Source organism: Mesoplodon bidens (genome assembly GCF_964165515.1).
Source record: "Mesoplodon bidens genome assembly, chromosome: 4".
NCBI lineage: Eukaryota > Metazoa > Chordata > Mammalia > Artiodactyla > Ziphiidae > Mesoplodon > Mesoplodon bidens.
Genome location: NC_138160.1, coordinates 133,125,260 through 133,145,587, shown reverse-complemented (window position 1 = coordinate 133,145,587; position 20,328 = coordinate 133,125,260). Strand labels below are relative to the sequence as shown.

The following is a 20,328-nucleotide window of genomic DNA, read 5'->3' as shown; positions in this document are numbered from 1 at the left end:
TTACTTCTTATTAGTGAGTCCCTTGTTTCTCCAAACCTCCTGTTATAATGAATAATTATTTATATTAAACTTTCCCTGTTCAAATACTGTGTAGTTTCTCTGTCCTGGTTGGACCCAGACAGATCCATGCCTCACTCATCTATCTGGTGATTGTTGCTGGCTACTGGCTGTGCCTTGCTCCCCATATGTCTCCAGCAGGATAGGCTCAAATTTTTTTTTTACATGGCAGCTGGACTCCAAAAGGGTTAATGCTGAAAATGCAAGGCCTCTTGAGGCCAAGGCTCAGACGTCCCATAATATCACTTCGACTGATATCTATTAGTCAAAGTGAGCCATATGGCAAACCCAGATTCAAAGGAGAAAAAATAAACTCTATCTCTTGTGGCAAAGTCATACTGCAAATGGGCATGGGTACAGGAATGGGAGGAACTGTTGTTCCCATCACTGCTAACAACTACCACAGACCCACTGCATCAGAAGCAGCAGAATACTTCCTGAAAGCAGATTCCTTGACTCTACTCTAGAGCTGCTAAATCCAAATATCTGGGGCAGAATATGAGAATCTAAAATGTTAACACTCCTCTCCCTATCCCAGCCTAGGTGATTCATACTCATATTAAAACTTAAGAACCATTCATCTATACTCACACAATATTGATACTCACTTGTCACTTTGAAGATATCTTTCTATTGCCTTCTGGCTTTCATAACTTCTGTTGAGAACCTGTCAATATTATTGCTCCTGCCTTCAAAAATTTCCCCCTTATTTTTGGTTTTTAGAAGTTATAACATAGTAGGCCCTAGTTCAGTTTCTCTATATTTGTTTTGCTTGGGGTTGAAAGTGATTCTTAAATCTGTGGCTTAATGTCTTTCACCGACTTTGGAAAATCATCGACCATCAAATACTGCTTCTGGTATCACTTCATTTCTCTTCAAGTCTCTCCCCTCCACCTCTACCTCCCCATTCTCCTTCTCCTTTCTTCCTTCATCCTTTTCTTCCTTCTTCTATTCCTTCTCTTCCTCTTCCTCCTCCTCTTTCTTCTTCTTTTCCCTCTCTTCTTCTCTCTGCCTCCCTCCCAATGGGACTTCAACTATTTGTATTTAGACATTTTCACCAAGTTCCATATGACTTGCATTACATGTGCTGTAGTTTAAATATTTTCTACTGACCTGTTTTTCAGTTCACTAATTTCATCTTTAGCTGTACTATATACTGTAATCTTACATACATCTTTTGAGTTCTTAATTTCAATTATTGTATTTTAGGCTTGGAATTTCCATTTGATTCTCCTTGATAGATTCTAGTTCTCTGCTGAAATTCTCCATCTTCTCATATAACGTCTTAAACATATTAATCACATTTTATTTATTTCTTTATTTTAATATTTATTTATTTGGCTGCACCGGGTCTTAGTTGCGGCACACAGGATCCTCATTGCAGCAATGTGGGATCTTTTGTTGCAGCATGCAGGCTCTTCATTGTGGCATGTGGGCTTCTCTCTAGTTGTGGCGCGCTGGCTCCAGAGCACGCAGGCTCAGTAGTTGCAGCACGTGGGCTCTCTAGGTGTGGCGCATGGGCCATAGAGCGCACAGGCTCAGTAGTTGCAGCACAAAGTCTTAGTTGCCCTGCAGCATGTGGGATCTTATTTCCCCAACCAAGGAACCTAAGTCCCTTGCGTTGGAAGGCAGATTTTTAACCACTGGACCCCCAGGGAATTCCCCTTAATCACGTTTTTTTTTTTTTGGTTTTTTTGTTTGTTTTTTTTGCGGTACGCAGGTCTCTCACTGTTGTGGCGTCTCCCGTGGCGGAGCACAGGCTCCGGACGCGCAGGCTCAGCGGCCATGTCTCACAGGCCTAGCTGCTCCATGGCATGTCGGATCTTCCCAGTCCAGGGCATGAACCCGTGTCCCCTGCACTGGCAGGTGGACTCTCAACCACTGCGCCACCAGGGAAGCCCCTTAATCACAAGTTTTAAAGTCCATGTCTTATAATGCCAATATCTGGATCTTCTGTCGGCCTTTTTTTTTTTTTTTTTTTTGCAGTACACGGGCCTCTCACTGTTGTGGCCTCTCCTGTTGTGGAGCACAGGCTTCGGATGCACAGGCTCAGTGGCCATGGCTCACGGGCCCAGCCGCTCCGCGGCATGTGGGATCTTCCCGGACCGGGGCACGAACCCGTGTCCCCTGCGTCGGCAGGTGGACTCTCAACCACTGCGCCACCAGGGAAACCCTGTGGGCCTATTTTGATTGTCTATTTTTTCCTCTTGGTTTTCAACCATTTGGTCTTGTCTACTGAGATGTCAGGTAAATTGTGATTGAATGCTAAATATTGCGTATGAAAAAAGATTATAGGAAAATTTGAGGCCCTTGATGGTATTATCTTCCTTCAGAGAGATTTATACTTTTGCTTCTGGCAGGCATTTAAACCTAAGTCATACAAAGGAGATTTAACTGATTAGATGTTAGTCTTCAGTTCTGTTGGGGCTGGTCAATTTCTAATTCACTTCTACTCCTAGGGTGTAGCCCTTTGGGGGTTACATTTGAAAACTTGTGGAGTGTTTATTAGGGACACTCCTGCTTGGTAGACCTTGAAATCCAATTTTTATACCCCAGCTTCATAACATCTCCAGATGCTCTGCTCAGATTCTTAGCCATCTCTTGAGAAACAGCATACTGAAGGGCAAAGTGGCAGCTGGATATGGGGCTTACCTCTCTGCATTTCCCTTACCTCTGGAATCTTTGCCCCTCAGGTCATTCTTGTTTTGGTTGTTCTCCAATGTCTTCAAATACACACACATAGACACATTTATTTTGTTCAGCTACTTTAACAATTTCCAGTGAGAGGGTGTATCTTCAATAAGCTACCATAATTATTAGAAATAAAAGACTCTTGTTCATCTAACATTTACGTTATATTTTTCAGTGGGCTGGAACCATGCCTTATTCTTCTTTGCAGTGCCAAGTCCTCACTTGCTTTAAGTTCTTAAAAGACACTATTTGAATAAATGGATAACAGTTTGTAAGTTGCTTTCAATTTCATAATTTTAAACTGTAGGCAGAATGAGAATTACCTTTCTCTAATCCTAGATATTGGGCCCACAGAAGACTTGCCCAAAGGTTCCCTGACTAAAGTGCATTAAGAAGTCACTGGTCGGGCTTCCCTGGTGGCGCAGTGGTTGAGAGTCCGCCTGCCGATGCAGGGGACACAGGTTCGTGCCCCGGTCCAGGAAGATCCCACATGCCGCGGAGCGGCTGGGCCCGTGAGCCATGGCCGCTAAGCCTGTGCATCCGGAGACTGTGCTCCGCAACGGGAGAGGCCCCAACAGTGAGAGGCCCACGTACAGCAAAAAAAAAAAAAAAAAAAGAAGAAGTCATTGGCCTACCTGGGGCTTGACTCCAGAACCAGAACAGGGCTTTTCCCCACTCTGCCATATTGCACTACAATATAATGGTCAAGAGCCTCATGGGCTTGGGTGTCAAGGAGACCTGAGTTTAAATCCCAGTTCTGTCATTTACGAACTGTGTGGCCTTGGAAAAGTTCCATGAACTTTTGGAGCTTTAGACTCCTCATCTGGTAAAGTGGCAATGATAATAACACGAAACACTCAAGATAGCACTGTTGAGAAAATGAAAGTGAGCCAATGTGTATAATAAGGTACTTGGTTGAATCACTGGATCTATAATTAGAGGGTTTTTTTTTTTTTTTGCATTACACGGGCCTCTCACTGTTGTGGCCTCTCCCGTTGCGGAGCACAGGTTCCGGACGCGCAGGCTCAGCGGCCATGGCTCACGGGCCCAGCCACTCCGCAGCATGTGGGATCCTCCCGGACCGGGGCACGAACCCGTGTCCCCTGCGTCGGCAGGCGGACTCTCAACCACTGCACCACCAGGGAAGCCTTAGAGGTTATTTTTTAACAGAGGGTCGGCATGGTGAACAAGGTGCCTTATTTCCATGAGTTTCAGAGGTAGTGCGGCACCCAATGATGTCTTACTACCTTTCCCTCCCTCGGATGTGGGGACTCTACTGCAGGATCATGGTTTTCTTCATGCAAAACACCCACCCCAAGTCCTGCTGATAATCTCACACCCATGAAGGCAAGGGTCGGGGTAGTCTTTACTTCTTTGGGATCTTCAGGACCCTACTGCCTGCTTCCCTCCTGCGAAAGGCCTTCCCTTTCGCAGACTGGGCCTCCCCTTTCCTGGCAGACGGGGGTGGTTGGAGACTCAGCAGCCCTGATGTCAGGGAACTAGGATTGAAAGGCCCCAAATCTTTCTCTGCCACTAGTCCCCAAACATGTCCATATGGCAGAGCAGTTAAGAGCACAGAATCCAGAGAAAGACAGACTCAGACTCAAATCTAAGCTCCACCTCTCCCCAGTTGTGGGATCTTGGCTAAGTCCCTTTATTTCCCTGACTCTGTTTCCTTATCTGTATAATGGAGCTGATAATAATACCTACTTAAAGAACTCTTTGAAAGATTAAGTGAGGCACAATACAAAGTACCTCTTATTTTTTTCTCCTGTTATCCCCCCACCCCACCCAGAATATACAAGTTAGAAGGAAACAATACAGCTAGAACTAGAACCTGTGTCTTCAGACTCCCCCTCTCCCCACCTTCGCCCACACCACCCCTAAAAGTACTTGTGCCTTGGAGTGAAGACAGTGCTTCCTGATTTTCCCATCACAGTACATGATAACATTTGGTTATCCGCCGGGCTAACCTAATGAGCCTGTTTGAGGCCCGCAGGTGACTGTCCCAGTGGAGTTAGGGGCTCTGGCTACCCTGGGCTCCACCTGGGACCTGAGGGTGCTATATCTCAGCACACTTGTAACCTGTCTCTGGGGACCTTTGGGTTAAGGTGTTGACAACCCCTGGTAAGAGCCAGCATTGCATTGCCTAGAAGTGACACATTAAGCCACTGCTGGTAAATCAGTCCTGGGCCAGTTATTCAGTCTCCTGGTAGGAGTTCAGAGGCCAGAGCCGAGGAGATGGAGACTGGGAAGAAAATCAGACATCAGCTCCAGTCCAGGCTCTGCTTCAAACTCATGTGGCCCTGGGCAAGTCATTCCCCATTTCTGGGCTTAACCTTTCTGTTTGAAGCAGAAAGGAGTTAGACTAGAGGAAACATCCACAGGGTCCCTTCTAGCTCTGACATTCTAAGAATCAGAGATTCTATGAATTCCCCATTGCTCAGCTGTATTCTGCTCCTGGTGACCTGGTTTTTGCCTCTGGTTTGGATAAGCATAGCAAATGGTCGACTCTCCCTGACTGGGCAAGGTGCTCCCAACTCTCTGCACCGTTACTGGCTGGTCTCTGAAAATAACCCCTGTCTGGCCCAGACAGAGAACAGAGCCACACCTGTCCCCTGCCCCTATCAGCAGAACTCCTCAGAGTCCTTTGCATGTTCCACTCCCCTGCCCATCGCGTCAGCCTCTGGTTTCCCGAATCCTCTAGTCTTCCCACAGCTCCCAGGGCTTGTACTATTGTCTGGGCTCAGGCAGAAGGCAGGGAAGCCTCCAGGAACAGTGCAGCAGTTCCCCTGCAAGAGGAGGTGGGGATGCTAGAAAAGGGAGGGCGGGGGAGGCTACAGGCAGATCCTGAGGAGTCTGGGTTGCCATGCTCTGGAGGCAGGACTTGGCCTTGTGTGCAGTGAGGAGACATCACAGGCCTTAAAGCAGAAGGACATGGTCAAAACTTATGGTCAGAATGTGTCTGGGCTCCATGGAAGGCAGACTGGAGCAGACAGAGAGACTGGGGGCTGTTAGAGAAATGCAGGCCAGAGATCATGACACAGCAGCAGGGACAACAAAGAGGAGGAATTGAGGAGGTCAACTGGCAGACGAGGTGACTGGCCGATTGGCTGTTCAGCCACAAATCTGACTGCATCAGTGTGCTCGGTGACTGGGGTTGTACTGTGTGGGAGAGAGGGTTTGTTGGTGTTGGGAGAAAGACCCCAAGGTAGAGTTGAGAAAAGGGTCTCAGGCTTAGAGACAAATGTATTAAAATCCTTTCAATAGTTTTTTGTGTTTCTTAAAACTTTCTCATTTTGCAAGTACTGTATGATATCACTTATATGTGGAATCTAAAAAATACAACAAACTAGTGAATATAACAAAAAAGAGGACTTCCCTGGTGGCGCAGTGGTTAAGAATCCGCCTGCCAAGGCAGGGGATGCGGGTTCCAGCCCTGGTCCAGGAAGATCCCACATGCCGCAGAGCAACTAAGCCTGTGCTCCACCATTACTGAGCCTGCGCTCTAGAGCCCTCAAGCCACAACTATGGAAGCCCTCATGCCTAGAGCCCGTGCTCCAAGACAAGAGAAGCCACCGCAATGAGAAGCCGGCGCACCGCAATGAAGAGTAGCCCCCACTCACCGCAACTAGAGAAAGCCCACGTGCAGCAACGAAGATCCAACGCAGCCAAAAATAAATAAATAAAATCTACGTTTAAAAAAAAAGAAAAAAAAGAAGCAGATTCACAGACACAGAGAACAAACCAGTGGTTACCAGTGGGGAGAGGGGAATGGGTAGGTAAGAGGTACAAACTTACCTCTTACAAAGAGGTATAAAATAAGCTACAAGGATATATTGTACAACACAGGGAATACAGCCAATATTTTATAATAACTATAAATGGAGTATAATCTTTAAAAATTGTGAATCACTATATTGTACACCTGTAACATATAACAGCAACTATACTTCAGTAAAAAAACAAAATAACCCAAAAAACTTTCCATTTCATCCTCTCAACATCCATATATTATTGTCTCCAAGAAGCTCCAGGTTGTGTCAGATCTAGGGCCCCGAATTAAGGTCTCCTGACCCTTGGTCCCGCACCTAGCCCCGGCCGACTGCTTCCTTGGAACAGTTCGCAGGCAGACGTAGCAGGAAGTTCACCCCCGCCCAGCTGCTTCCCACCACCTCCTTGGACTCCACAGCCTGACCTTGCCAATACACGCCATGTGCCTCCAGCACCCTTCACTGCTCTAGGCCTTGGCTTTACTTTCTGTCACAGGAAGAGGCAGGCAGGGCTAAGTGAAGGTTTTTGACATTCAGACAGGAACAAGTGAACCCTTTTTTACAAAGGGGTCTCATATGAACCACAAAAATGAACTCAAATAAGAAAACCTGCTCAGGCAAGGCAGAGGTGGTGGATTCAGAGGCTGTTTGTCTAGTTGGACAATGGTCCTCCTTTTCTCCATACTTTGGCAGCCTCTGAGACATTCCCCAAATCCCCAGTGTTCCATGGCCCACAGTTTGCAAACCACTGGACTAGCAGACTCCCAATTGAACATCCTAGAGCAAGGGAGTCTCAGCCTGGGACCACAGACAGAATTCAGGGTGTCTCTGAGTTTGCATGGGAAAACTTCCATCTTTATTTTCACTAACCTCTAACTCAAGTTAAGTACTTTGTTCCATTTGAATGTAGGCAATGACCACAGTAATTCTGATGGTTCCTGTGACTGTGAAACCAAGAGAAATCACAGGTATTTTTCTATCACATTACAGTTGTCATAGATCTTTTATGCTCACTATTACTCTAAAATTACAATGGTTATTATATCTGCTGCCCAATCTCATTTTAAATGTATTAATGAAGTACATATTATATCATAAACAATTTTAAAACTATCGTGTTAACTATATTTCAGTATGATTGGTTTCCTCTGTAGTCCTATGTATTTTATTTTATGCATTTAAAAACACTCTTGAGACGGGGTCTGTAGGTTTCACCAGCTTGCCAGAGGAATCCATGGCATCAATAAAGTTAAGAACCTGTGTCCTAGGACTTCTCTTCCAGAACAGAGGGGGCTGGGGAGCTCCTTCCCAAAAGAGGGCATGTAGGACTCAGGATCCCAGGAGGCGACATGCACTCTCTGAGCCTGAGGAAAATGAGACAGGAAACTGGGGCAGGAGCAAAGGGACTCTAAGAAGTGGAGCAGAAGCCAACAGGTCACCTGGCAGGGCTCAGTCTAGTGGGACAGAACTAAACTCCTTAGCTCCAACCCCAGCCAGGCTTCTTGGGGGAGCCAGGACTCCCGGGTCCTCAGCTTGCTTCTGTCATTTTCCCTCCTATTCTCAGTTTCCTTCCCTGAGCTAATATAGTGGGAGCAATAGTGGCTTGCAGGTCAAGAGAGGTCCTGCTTCTGGATCTGACTTTTCCTTGTCTTGCTGAGTATTTCGGGTAAGTCATCTCCCCTTCCCAGCCCAGTGTGCATATCTGTTTAATTTCTGGCATAAGTACTGCTACAACCCCTTGTCATGCCCAGAGTAGATACTGCTGACAGATCTCAGTATATGACCATTCCATGCTTGTATGTAGCTTCAGAAGCCTTTCCAATGTTCTACTGATTGATAGGAATCAGCAAACAAAGTAAAATATATTTGCTATTATTGGACTAGATGATCTACACATTGCCATCTCTACTATTCCATGGCTCTAAAGATCTGATCTCAGAAATGTGAACAAGACACTAGATGGATGGGAAGACCTATAAAGCATGGCTATTTCTGAACCGTGTGTGTGTGTGTGTGTGTACGTGCGTGCATGTGTGTGTGTGTTTAACAGAGAAAGAGAGAACATTCTCAGTTGGGCTATAGATTTTCTCTCACGCACCCTATAGTGAAAATGGGGTCAGAAGAAGATACTCAGATTTTGAAATCTCAATCTGGCTTTCTGGAACAGGTAAACAGAGGCACATGGAACTCAGACTCTTTGCAAAGTGTTAGGAATGGGCACCACACCAGGATTGGTACCACCAGGCCCTACCTGTCGCCAAATGTCCTGTCACCAGGGACATCACACATGTAGTGCAGTGGAATGATGGTGACAAAGAGCAAATAACACCAGCCACTCCTGGCGTAATGTACACAGACTCAGATCCTGCACAGCAAGGTCACCAAAATGTGGATGTGCTGGAGACTTAGGGCTTTTCCCCCAAGCAGCACAGAAAGCCACTTAGGATGTTATTTCAGAGTGTTACCTAGCCCAGGTTACAGCTACAGCCCAGATAGATGCCATTACTTATTTGAAGTCATAGCCAGCTCAAGTGCTAGGACCAGAACCCAGATATCCACAGGCCCGTGGGCCCAGGCTGGCACCATAAACGGGAAAGTGGATTGGATGGAAGAGTAGGGAGTGGTGAGGACTGTGGCAAACTAGAGGTCACATGCCCTGTTTAAAGGCAGCTGCTGATCATCAGTTCTAGTTGATTGCTGGCTATGAGAATATGGACCCAAGTGCCACGCTTTCCTTCTGATCTTTAAAGAGAAATCAGAACCTAGATTTTTATGTTAAATAGCTGCATTTTCAAATGTTGGCATCTAAATTTTTTAAATGTTACAACGAAACAAAACACTGTGCAAGCCAAACAAAACGCACCTGGGAACTTTAGTATTTGGCCTGATTTGCAACTGCCAGTGGAATGGGTAAGAGACCAGGCTCTGGATGTAGACGTATAAAGATCTGAATCACAGTTCTGCCACTTGTTAGCTGAGCAGTCTTATTCAAGCTTTGTAGCCTCGGGACTTCCCTGGTGGTCCAGTGCTTAAGAATTCGCCTTCCAATGCAGGGGATGAAGGCTCGATCCCTGGTAGGAGAACTAAGATCCCACATGCCGCGGGGCAACTAAGCCTGTGCACCACAACTACTGAGCACGCAGGCCACAACTAGAGAGCCTGCGTGCCACAACTACTGAGCCTGCATACCACATGTAGAGAGAAGCCAGTGCGCCGCAACTAAGACTCGATGCAGCCAAAACTAAAAAAAAAAAACGATTTGTAGCCTCTCTGAGCCTCAGTGTTCTCATCTGTAAAATGGGAATAATAGAAGGGGCTACTGTGAGGATTAAATGAGGTAATGAGTTTAAAACACCTAGCACAATCATTAGCTCATAATAGGCACCCCATAAATGTAGCTCCTCCAAAGTGCCTCCAAACTTCATGGTGATTGGAGAAAACCTCAAACCCCTCACTGCACCACAGTCCCTCCACCTCATATATATTTTTCTGCAAGGTCTGAGGGCTCAGTGCCCTTGGAACTCTAACTTAGACACCCAAGGCCCTCAAACATGTGCACACACAGCCTGCATGCACCCTGGGGAGGATTTTGAGATGCCATGGCTAGTTACCAAGGAAAGATGTTTAGAAGGCTTCCCTGGGGTACAGCTGCAACCTTCTTGTGTTGGTTAGAAGAGACTCCTGCCCAGAGCAGGGGGCTGGCTCACATGACCTCTTGGGGGCCTTCACACTCTTAGAAGTTTTCAACTTGAATTTTGTTAGCTCATGTGCACACACACGCACACTCTCACACACCATCTGCCCAAAGCCTGGACAAGAAGGGCTCCCTTTCCTGGGAAGCTCCTATTCCAGCTCTCACTCCACCTCATCCTCCTGCAGCCTCGCTGGGAGGGGAGACACTGTCACGACCCCTGAACTTCATTCCCTGTGATTGATTTGCTCAGCAGGGAGCTGCAGGAGAGGGGATAACAGAGTGAGGAGGCTCAAATGACCAAATAGAAGGGGCTAGGACCTTGGCTGGGCTCCCAAAGCAAGGAGCAGCAATAGCCCCATGCACTCAGGGGAATTTACTGGTTCCAAGCACTGGCTTCTCCAGCGTCTCCCTGGAGCCTCCTTCTGCCCCAGAAGGTGACAAGGGTGTGAGGGGCCCCAGATGGGGAAACTGACCGCAGTGTCTTGCCCTGAATCAGTTTATCTGGCCCACTTGAATCTCCAAGGGTCAGGAGCCCTCTGGATCTGGGCATCTCTAGTGGAACACATATGTGGGTGCTGAGTCCCTATCCTAAGTTAAACCCCAACTTATCAACAACGATGTCAGCCAGGACTTGTGACATGCCCCACATGCCTTTTTTTTTTTTTTTTTTTGCGGTACGCGGGCCTCTCACTGTTGTGTCCCCTCCCGTTGCGGAGCACAGGCTTCGGAGCCATGGCTCACGGGCCCAGCCGCTCCGCGGCATGTGGGATCCTCCCGGACCAGGGCATGAACCCATGTCCCCTGCATCGGCAGGTGGACTCTCAACCACTGCGCCACCAGGGAAGCCCGCCATTTTAGAATTTAGAAGAGACTGAGCATAGAAAAGCACAGTGACTTACACCCAAGGTCACCAGTAAGTCTCCCAGCCTGCATTTGAACCCAACATTGCCTAACTCCAAAGTGCACGCTCTAACCACATATCATACTGCCTCACGTACTAGGGCCACATTCCAGGCCTGGGTTTCAGTTTCAGAAGTCATTAGAAGATACCATTACTCAATGAGCTGTTCTGTCCTGCTTTTTGTTTATGAGCCTACGTTTCAAAAAGTCCCAATAAATGGTACTTTTAAAAAGGAAAAGAAACAACAAGTAGTCACCACTCCCTCATCACTGAAATAATTCTTTATCATGGTGCTCACATTTTACAAAACATCCATTACTCTACTGCATCGATTCTAAAATGCATGTTTGTGGTTCTTTTAATCTCTGAATTTTGGATGTATTTTAAAGACTGTGAAATTTAAGCTTCCATGAAATACACAATATTATTTGGCTCTAAGAATAATCCTGGTAGGTGAACATTGCCAAGATTATAATCCCCATTTTACAGCTGGGAAAACTGAGGTTCAAAGAGGTTAGGGAGACTAGCCTGAGGTCACAGAGCTAGTCAATGCAGATTAGCCCTGTTTCCTGATTCCCAGCACAAGCTGTGTCCACCGTACACTCCTGGCTTTCAGGCCCTGCGCTCACAGTAACTTGTTCCCATCACCTCCTCCACCTTCCCCCCTCCCCACCCCGGGCTACCCACCAGCAGAGGCCTGAGGGAGACCTCAGTTCCCCAACCCAGGGTTCCCCAGCCTCACCCAGAGCTGGGGAATGAACCCAGTGTGCGGACACCTGGGAACAGTCCAACCCCACACAGGAAGTTTTCAGGCCAAAGGATCCCACTTTCAGGAATGCATCCCATGTGGCAGGCAGCACTGTAGAGATCAAAGCTGGGCTTGGGGTGTGAAGTCAGTATTTCTGCCTGGTACCCTCACACACCATGCAAGCTAGATCTAGGGGCTTCTCACCTAGGGTCCCCATTCTCTGGAACTACTTCCCATGCCCTATTTCTCCTATTTCAAGAGGTCAAATGAACATCAAATATTGCTTCTAGATAAGATCTCACAGACTAAAACACCACATTTCTTTGCTATGGTTAAACTTACATCAGCTCAGTGGTAATGCCAGGGTTTGTTCCTGCTGACCAGAAAACACTGATTGATTGTGATAGGGCCCCAATTAACATACAAGAGGAAAAACCAATTAACGACTTATGTAACAGGTACAGCTTGGTAGACAAAAATCTTTCAAAACAAGGAGTGTGACAGGCGAAAGTAATACAAGGGGCAAGCTGACGTGGAAGTGTGAGCTCCTCATTTTCCCAGATGGGACATGTGAGGTTCGGAGAGCTGGAGTGACTTGCTCAAGGTCACACAGCAGGGCTGGAACTGGCACCCAAGGTTTCTGCCCCTCAGGAGAGGCATCTTCCCACCCCACCCTTCTGTGATGAGGTTCGAGAAGGCCAGAGCATCAGGACTCACCAGGGTTGCTGAAGGGGATCTGGATAGGGAAATGGCTTCTCCCTGGCACCTGTGGGCTCCTTCCTGGCTGGCAGCTGCCAAGGCCACGCTGTCTTTCCTCCCCAGGTGTCTGCAGAGGCAGCTAGGCGTGGGAGACTCCTGGAAAGCCTGCTCTGGGCAAGGTGGAGGAGGCCTTCCCGAAGAAAGCACCCTCCAGGACGTGGAGTGACCAGGCCTGGGGTCACAGCGTGGCCATAGAGGGCTTCGCTACATCTAGCTTGCACAGCTGCCTCCTGGCATCTGCCTGGGAGCTCTCCAGATCGCAGGGCTGGTTTTCCTGCCAGCTGCTGGGTGCCTTTAAGAGAAGGACAGCAGTTCATTGGCTGAGCAAGGCTCCCCCTACCTCTTTACCTGAGCAGGTGAGAGCTGCTAGGCTAGGGGCAGACCAGGGAGTAAACAAACTGTGGCAACCAGCTGGCTTGCCCCTCCTCCACAGCCCTGGTCCTGGGCTTCCTTCCCCTCCCCAGCCCCCAACTCCAGGAATTAAATGGGAGTAAAGAAAGGGCAAAACATTCTGCAAAATGCTTAGTACTGTTCAGTTTAGGAAGCTTCATTATTTCACAGTCACCCTCAAGCAGAGTTAACAGTACCCCTTCTCTTTCAGATGGAAAAACCGTGCTGGGAGAGGTAAAGGGCTTGTTGAGTTCGCCTGGCTATTCGAAGGAAGGTTGATGGGGCAGGATGGTGTGAGGGCCCAAACCTGAATCCCCTGTTTTTGACTTCCCATAGGTGCTCTAGACCACACCACTGCCTTCTCTGTGAAACCTCTGGCAAGTCCCTCACTGCCTCAGTTTCCACATCTGTAAAATGGCACAGTCATGCTTGTGTGTAAGTTCACACTCACTGTATTGTATATTGTATTACACTCACACTTAGAGCTAAAAAGGACTTTGGAGATTCTCTAAGCCATCTATTCATTTACCAGGAATTCATTCATTCAATAGGCATCACTATTCAGCAACTATTTTGTGCCTGCCTGGCCTGTTTTAGGGCCTAGGGATACATCAGTGAACAAGAAAGTCAAGGATCTTACTCCTGTTGAGCTTGCATTCTAGAAAGTGGGGAGCTAGACCTAAACAAGTAAACAGATCAGATAGGTAACAGTCCCCTGAAGAAAGGAAATAGGCGATACGATCAAGTAATGGCTGTTGCTATTGTACATTATGGGGTCAGAGAGGCTCTCTCTGAGGAGGTGATGTTGAAGGTGAGACTTGAGTAATGACAAGGAACCAATCATTGGAAGAGCTGGATAGAGAGTGTTCCAGACACAGGGAACTACAAGTGCAAAGGCCCTGAGCAGGTGTGTTTGGAGAACAGAAAGAAAACTGCTGTGGCGAGAGTAAAGTCCAATCCCTGCCTCCTCTTTTTTGATAGATAAGGAAATGATTCAGAGGGATGACTTGACTTGCCCCAAAGCCCCTCCTGCAAATATCTCCTTCCTCTCTTTATCCTTATGTATTAGGGAGGGAAACTGAAGCCTGGAGCTTACCAGCATACGTGGGTTACCAACCCAACAATCATCTCACCAGCCTACACTGCTATAACCTCCTGTTTCTCCATTCTCTAGACACTTAAAAGGGTAAAAACTATGATTTTAAGAGTGGATCACACTGAAGAACAAAATCCTGACCAACAGAATACAGTATTAAAAATTCCAGCAGTAATGCAAACTGCCACACAGTTATATGGGGTCAGCACAGACCCTTCCTGCTGAGGTCCTCTCCTGTTTCATTTTCAGAATTTTTCACTCTGATGTTTATAAAGGGCTGCCGGTTTTCAGTCATCATATTGTTAGCGGCAGCATTGGAATTGTTATTCTGGGACTGTCGGCTAGGTAGTGTGGGATGAAGCAAATGAGTTCTGATGCTGCTGGTGCTGAGAACCAGGACTTGGTTCCAGAGAAAACATATGAAGGATGAAAGGGGTTCAGTGAAAATCTTATAATTCTGGGTTTAAAATGGAAGTTTCAGGGTCAATCTTTGATGCAGATGACCTGAAAACAGACACATATTCTCTAGCTCTGCCTACTGTTTTCAGGTCTAGAAACAATGAGCAACAATTTAGAAAGCAACTTCATTGTCCAGACTGTAGTCTCTAAATACTATTTCACACTAAAAGGAACCAGGCTCCTCAATAAACAAACAAACAAATAAATAGCTGATACCAGCTTTAGGACAGAAAATGCACAATATGTACTTAGACTATCTTTTAATGCCAAAAATCAAGGAAGCTAGTTATGGCAAAGAGACTCAGCAGACAACTGAAGAGTCTCGCATTGGCCAAAGTCAGGACAATTTGAGCATCAGTAAAGAAAATAACTGCAATTAGCTGAAAAACATCAAATATATTTTAGGGCTTCCCTGGTGGCACAGTGGTTGAGAGTCCGCCTGCCGATGCAGGGAACATGGGTTCGTGCCCCGGTCTGGGAAGATCCCACATGCTGCGGAGCGGCTGGGCCTGTGAGCCATGACTGCTGAGCCTGCGTGTCCGGAGCCTGTGCTCCGCGACGGGAGAGGCCACAACAGTGAGAGGCCCGCGTACCGCAAAAATAAATAAATAAATAAAATATATTTTAATCCACGAGTCTACAATGATATATTAAAAATAAACAAAAAACCTCAGTGATCATCTTCAGAAGACATTAAGAAATCAATTCATTATTTTGAAAACTAGTAAATAAAGGGAAACAATTAAGCACTTGTTCTGTCTTTCCTGTAAGAACTGTGCCTCAGGCGACCAAATAGTAAAGGAGAGGAAGCTGCTCTTTACATAAGCATTCCAACAAATAAAATGAAAAAGGAATGAAGAAGGATTGACTTGGGATATCATCACTTGTTATGAATTAGTTGATCTAACTGAAAATATTACAAAAACAGAAACAACGTGACATGATGGGCCTTTTGATGGAATCAATACCACCTCCTATGAAGAAATCATGCCTCCAAAATCAAGCAGGAGTCTAATCAAGACTTTAGACGCAGGGGTTGACAAACTTTCTCTCTAAAGGGCCAGGTAACAAATATTTTAAACTTTACAGGCTATATAGCTCTAATCTCTGTTGCAACTATTCAGCTCTGCTGTTGAATAGTACAAATACCAGGCATAGACAATAAGTAAACAAATGGGCATGGCTGTGTTCCAACAAAACTCTGTTTACAAAAAAGAGTAGGGGCTAGATTTGACCCATGGTCTATAGTTTGTTAACCCCTGTTCTTGACCGGACTACCAGCTTACAGGAAATACAGGGACTGCGGAACACATGAAATGACACCCCAGGGATGCATTTAGCAAAAGCTAAACTAGGAAGAAGTGTAACAGGAAAATCAATCTGATTTCTTTAACAAATAAATGTCAAGATACTAAAAAAGAGAGACAGGGATTTAACGTATACATTAAAAGAAACTTAGCAAATATTAACCAAACACAATGTATGGACCTTGGGACTTCCCCGGTGGTACAGTGGTTAAGACTCTGCACTTCCACCGCAGGGGGCGTGGGTTCCATCCCTGGTCGGGAAACTAAGATCCCACATGCCACACAGTGTGGCCAAAAAATAAAAAAATAATAATAAAAATGTATGGACTTGTTTGAATCCCAATTCAAACAAATATAAAAAAATAGTATAATTGGAGAAATGTGAACATTGACTCGAATATTTGATAATATTAAGGAATTGTTGACATTTGGTGCTGTTTGATGATGTATTGTGGTTGTGTTTAAAAAGGGGAGGTCTTATCTTTTAGAGATGTTGCTGAAATATTTACAGATGAAATGGTATGATATTTGGGATTCAGTTAAAAACAATGGGTGGTAGAATATAAAGGGAACAAAATTGATAAGGAGTTATTAATTGTTGAAGGTGAATGATAGGTACAGTAGAAGTTCATTATACTATTCTTTCTACTATTGTGTAAATACCTGAAAATTTCCACTATGAAAAGTTAAAATATATTTATGCCACTTCACACTCAGCCAACTGACAAAATTTTAAAAATCTGACCAACTTCAGTTTTGGAAGGATATGGGGAAAGGGTAGCTCTTACACATGGTGGGAATGTAAATTCCTACAACAACTTTTGAGAGGGATTTGTGTACACCCCATGACCCAAAAACTCCACATCTGGATATACACTAAGTGATACTTTAGTCCATTAAGAGACATGCAGGAAAGTAAAAAGAGAGAGACATACAGGAACATTTTTTTTCTTAAGAAGAAAAATTTTATTTCAAACAGATTCAGTGGTATGTGTGCTACAGCAAAGGCTGGTTGTAGCAGTTTCCTTTCAAACCTGCACTGATGTATAAATTAGACATTATTTGGGAATGATTAGTTTCTGGTAAAATGTAGATTCAATCCAACATTATGCCAATTTTTACATTTATTGTAGACCCTATTTTAGAGGTTAACATTTCATCACTAAAAAATGAGAATAACCTTACAGCTACTCCTAAGGTAATGAACTGTGAAATTAATTCCTCACTATTGCTTTGAAAATATACCCCTAGGTTAAGAGAAATTCCGACTTCATCCAAATCTGTTATTTAATTCTTCAGTCATCATCTACTGTTGGCTTGATTGTCACTCCTCTTTTTTTTTTTTTTTTTTTCCGGTACGCGGGCCTCTCACTGCTGTCGCCTCTCCCGTCGCGGAGCACAGGCTCCGGACGCACAGGCTCAGCGGCCATGGCTCACGGGCCCAGCCGCTCCGCGGCATGTGGGATCTTCCCGGACCGGGGCACGAACCCGCGTCCCCTGCATTGGCAGGCGGACTCTCAACCACTGCGCCACCAGGGAAACCCGTCACTCCTCTTCTTATTTGACCCCAACCAATTAAACGCCAGTGTTTCTCAACTCTTCAGCTAAGGGCAATTTTTTCTCCTACTTCTGTGCACACAGGATTAGTCAAAACGATTTTGCCCAAATCAGCCTTGACCGCACTAACTCTTCCTCCTGTCGACAGGGATCCTATGTTCACCAATAAGCACTTCATTCTTAGGCAGCTTTTGCACTTTTGCTGCTTTCTTGTCTCCTTCAGTGCGTGCACCTAGAAGCCGTCTAAGCAGGAAATAGGAAATTTCCAATTCTGTGAAGATCTCAGGTAAAGCTCCAACTGCACCAAGTACCTGCCCCACCATTCTGTCAGCCCGGCACAAAGTGGGGTCAGTTCTGTTCCCACTCCAATAAGACCTCCTGGAGCAGCATACTGAAGATCATTAATGCTCTGCGAAAAGCGATACAATTTTGGAAAAGATGGGTTTACACATGAGCTTTCCTTCACTATCTTTGGAAACAATACCAGGTGTGACTTCTATCTCCTGGCCCACCTTTAATACTCCTTTTAGAATACTACCACCAGCTACACCCCACTTAAGGTCATCAACTTCACAGCTAGGTTTGTTGACATCAAAGGATCTAACAACAATAAGTCGGGGTTCTGAAGTAAAGTCTCTTGGGGGTACTGGAATTTTCTTTACTAGGTACTCACAGACAACTTCAATATTGTATTTTAGCTGAGCAGAAATTGGAATAATAGGAGCTCCTTCTGCTACTGTACCTTATACAAATGCAAGGATCTGTTCATACTGTTCTTTAGCCTGGCTTTCGTTGGTTTTTTTTTAAGTCTATTATTTAATTAATTTCATTTTTAAAGCATTTAATACAGCATAGTTTTTTTGTTCTTTTGTTTTTGCGGTACGCAGGCCTCTCACTGTTGTGGCCCCTCCTGTTGCGGATCACAGGCTCCGGACGCGCAGGCTCAGCGGCCATGGCTCACGGGCCCAGCCGCTCCGCGGCATGTGGGATCTTCCCGGACCGGGGCACGAACCCGCATCCCCTGCATCGGCAGGCGGACTCTCAACCACTGCGCCACCAGGGAAGCCCTAGCCTTGCTTTCTTTTACCAAATCAATTTTATTTTGTATAATCAAAATATGCTTCAGTTTCCTGATTTCTGTAGCAGCCAGGTGTTCGAAAGTCTGAGGCTGAGGACAAGACTCGTTACCAGCTATCAACAGAAGAGCTGCATCCATCACTGCGGCACCGTTCAGCATAATAGCCATCAAAATATCGTGGCCAGGACAGTCAACAAAGGAAACAAGTCTGACTAATTTGAAGTTTCCTTTGGTCCCTGGAATATCTGTAGGAAACTCATCAGGTGTACTACTTCCACAGGATCTATAACATTCTGGCCAAGGACAACTTGGGTCGTCAAGTTTATAAATCTTAGCATTAGCATAGCCAAGTTTGATTGTAATGTTTCTTTCTAGTTCTTTTTTTTGTGTGTGTGCGGTACGCAGGCCTCTCACTGCTGGGGCCTCTCCCGTTGCGGAGCACAGGCTCCGGACGCGCAGGCTCAGCGGCCATGGCTCAGGGGCCCAGCCGCTCCGCAGCATGTGAGATCTTCCCGGACCAGGGCACGAACCCGTGTCCCTTGCATCGGCAGGCGGACTCTCAACCACTGTGCCACCAGGGAAGCCCTCTAGTTCATTTTTGAACCTGACAGTGTGAACTCCAGAAATAGCTTTTACAACCGTAGATTGCCCATGAGCTACATGACCAATTGTACCTATATTAATTGTGGCCTGTCTGCTGATAACTTCATGTGAAAGTGGCGTCAACTTGGTAACATCCAAAGTGTTGAGATCTTGCCGAGAAAGGTGCGGCTGCCCTCAAGTCACACCAGCCTTGCACCCCGCCATCTTGCCCGGAGAGGAAGGAAGGCGTCAGGGTGGCTGCCTGACCATTCGCAAGCCCCCTTGTGCAGGGCGGGGCAGCGGAGGCGGGAGGGCCAACTAGGGCCCAGGCCTGGGAGAAGAGGATGGCCGGTGCAGCGGAGGCCTCACTGCTTGGACTTTTCTCCCCATGGATTTGTACAGTGCCTGCCGGCAGAATGACCGCGTGGCAGGCCGACTGCGTGGCAGGGTTCCACTTTGCGACGACGGCGGACCCCACCTCCTTGGGCCAGTAACGTTTTTTTTTTCTTTTCTTTTTTTTTTTTGCGGTACGCGGGCCTCTCACTGCTGTGGCCCCTCCTGTTGCGAAGCACAGGCTCCGGACGCGCAGGCTCGGCGGCCATGGCTCACGGGCCCAGCCGCTCCGCGGCACGTGGGATCCTCCCGGACCGGGGCACGAACCCGTGTCCCTTGCATCGGCAGGCGGACTCCCAACCATTGCGCCACCAGGGAAGCCCACGTTTTTTTTAAATAGGAAAAATGGAAAACAATCAAAATGGATAAATTATGGTATCTTTGGATGGGGGAGGCTATGAAATGCAGAGATTTGGAAATGGCCACTACTTGTGGAGCTAAGAGCTGGGGCCCCATCAGGATAGATTTAGCTCAACAGATGTTGACCTAGACCCACTCTGGGCCAGGCCCTCTGCTAGGTGCTGGGGATACATAAGTGATATCCCTCAAGGGATTCAAAGTCTAGATGTCAGAGACAGAGGGGGCCTAACACATCATCTAGCTCAACCTACCCATTTCACAGATGTGGAAAATGAGGCCCAGAAAAGTTAACCGACTTGCTAAGGGCACACAGTTGGTTCATGGAGGAACCAGGAATTGAGCCAGGTCTCTGATGCTCAGAGAATCAGGAGATCTTGGAGCCACGCATTCTTAAGTTGAATCCTGGCTCTGTAACTCACTAGCTGTGACCTTGGCCAAGTTATTTAATGCCTCTCTCCTCAGAAGGATAATAATACCTATTCA

General features: G+C 46.4%; 2 pseudogenes across 2 annotated transcripts; both read right to left on the bottom strand.

Annotated features, from left to right (window-relative positions):
• Positions 1-12,801: 12,801 nt before the first annotated feature.
• LOC308616381 (eukaryotic translation initiation factor 2 subunit 3-like) lies at positions 12,802-18,232 on the bottom strand (annotated as a pseudogene). The gene is made up of 2 exons: positions 17,425-18,232; positions 12,802-12,915 (listed from the first exon to the last, which is right to left on the bottom strand). The product of its transcript is annotated as a eukaryotic translation initiation factor 2 subunit 3-like (transcript).
• Positions 18,233-18,341: 109 nt separating this feature from the next.
• Positions 18,342-20,025, bottom strand: LOC308616791 (eukaryotic translation initiation factor 2 subunit 3-like; annotated as a pseudogene). The gene has a single exon. The product of its transcript is annotated as a eukaryotic translation initiation factor 2 subunit 3-like (transcript).
• Positions 20,026-20,328: the final 303 nt, after the last annotated feature.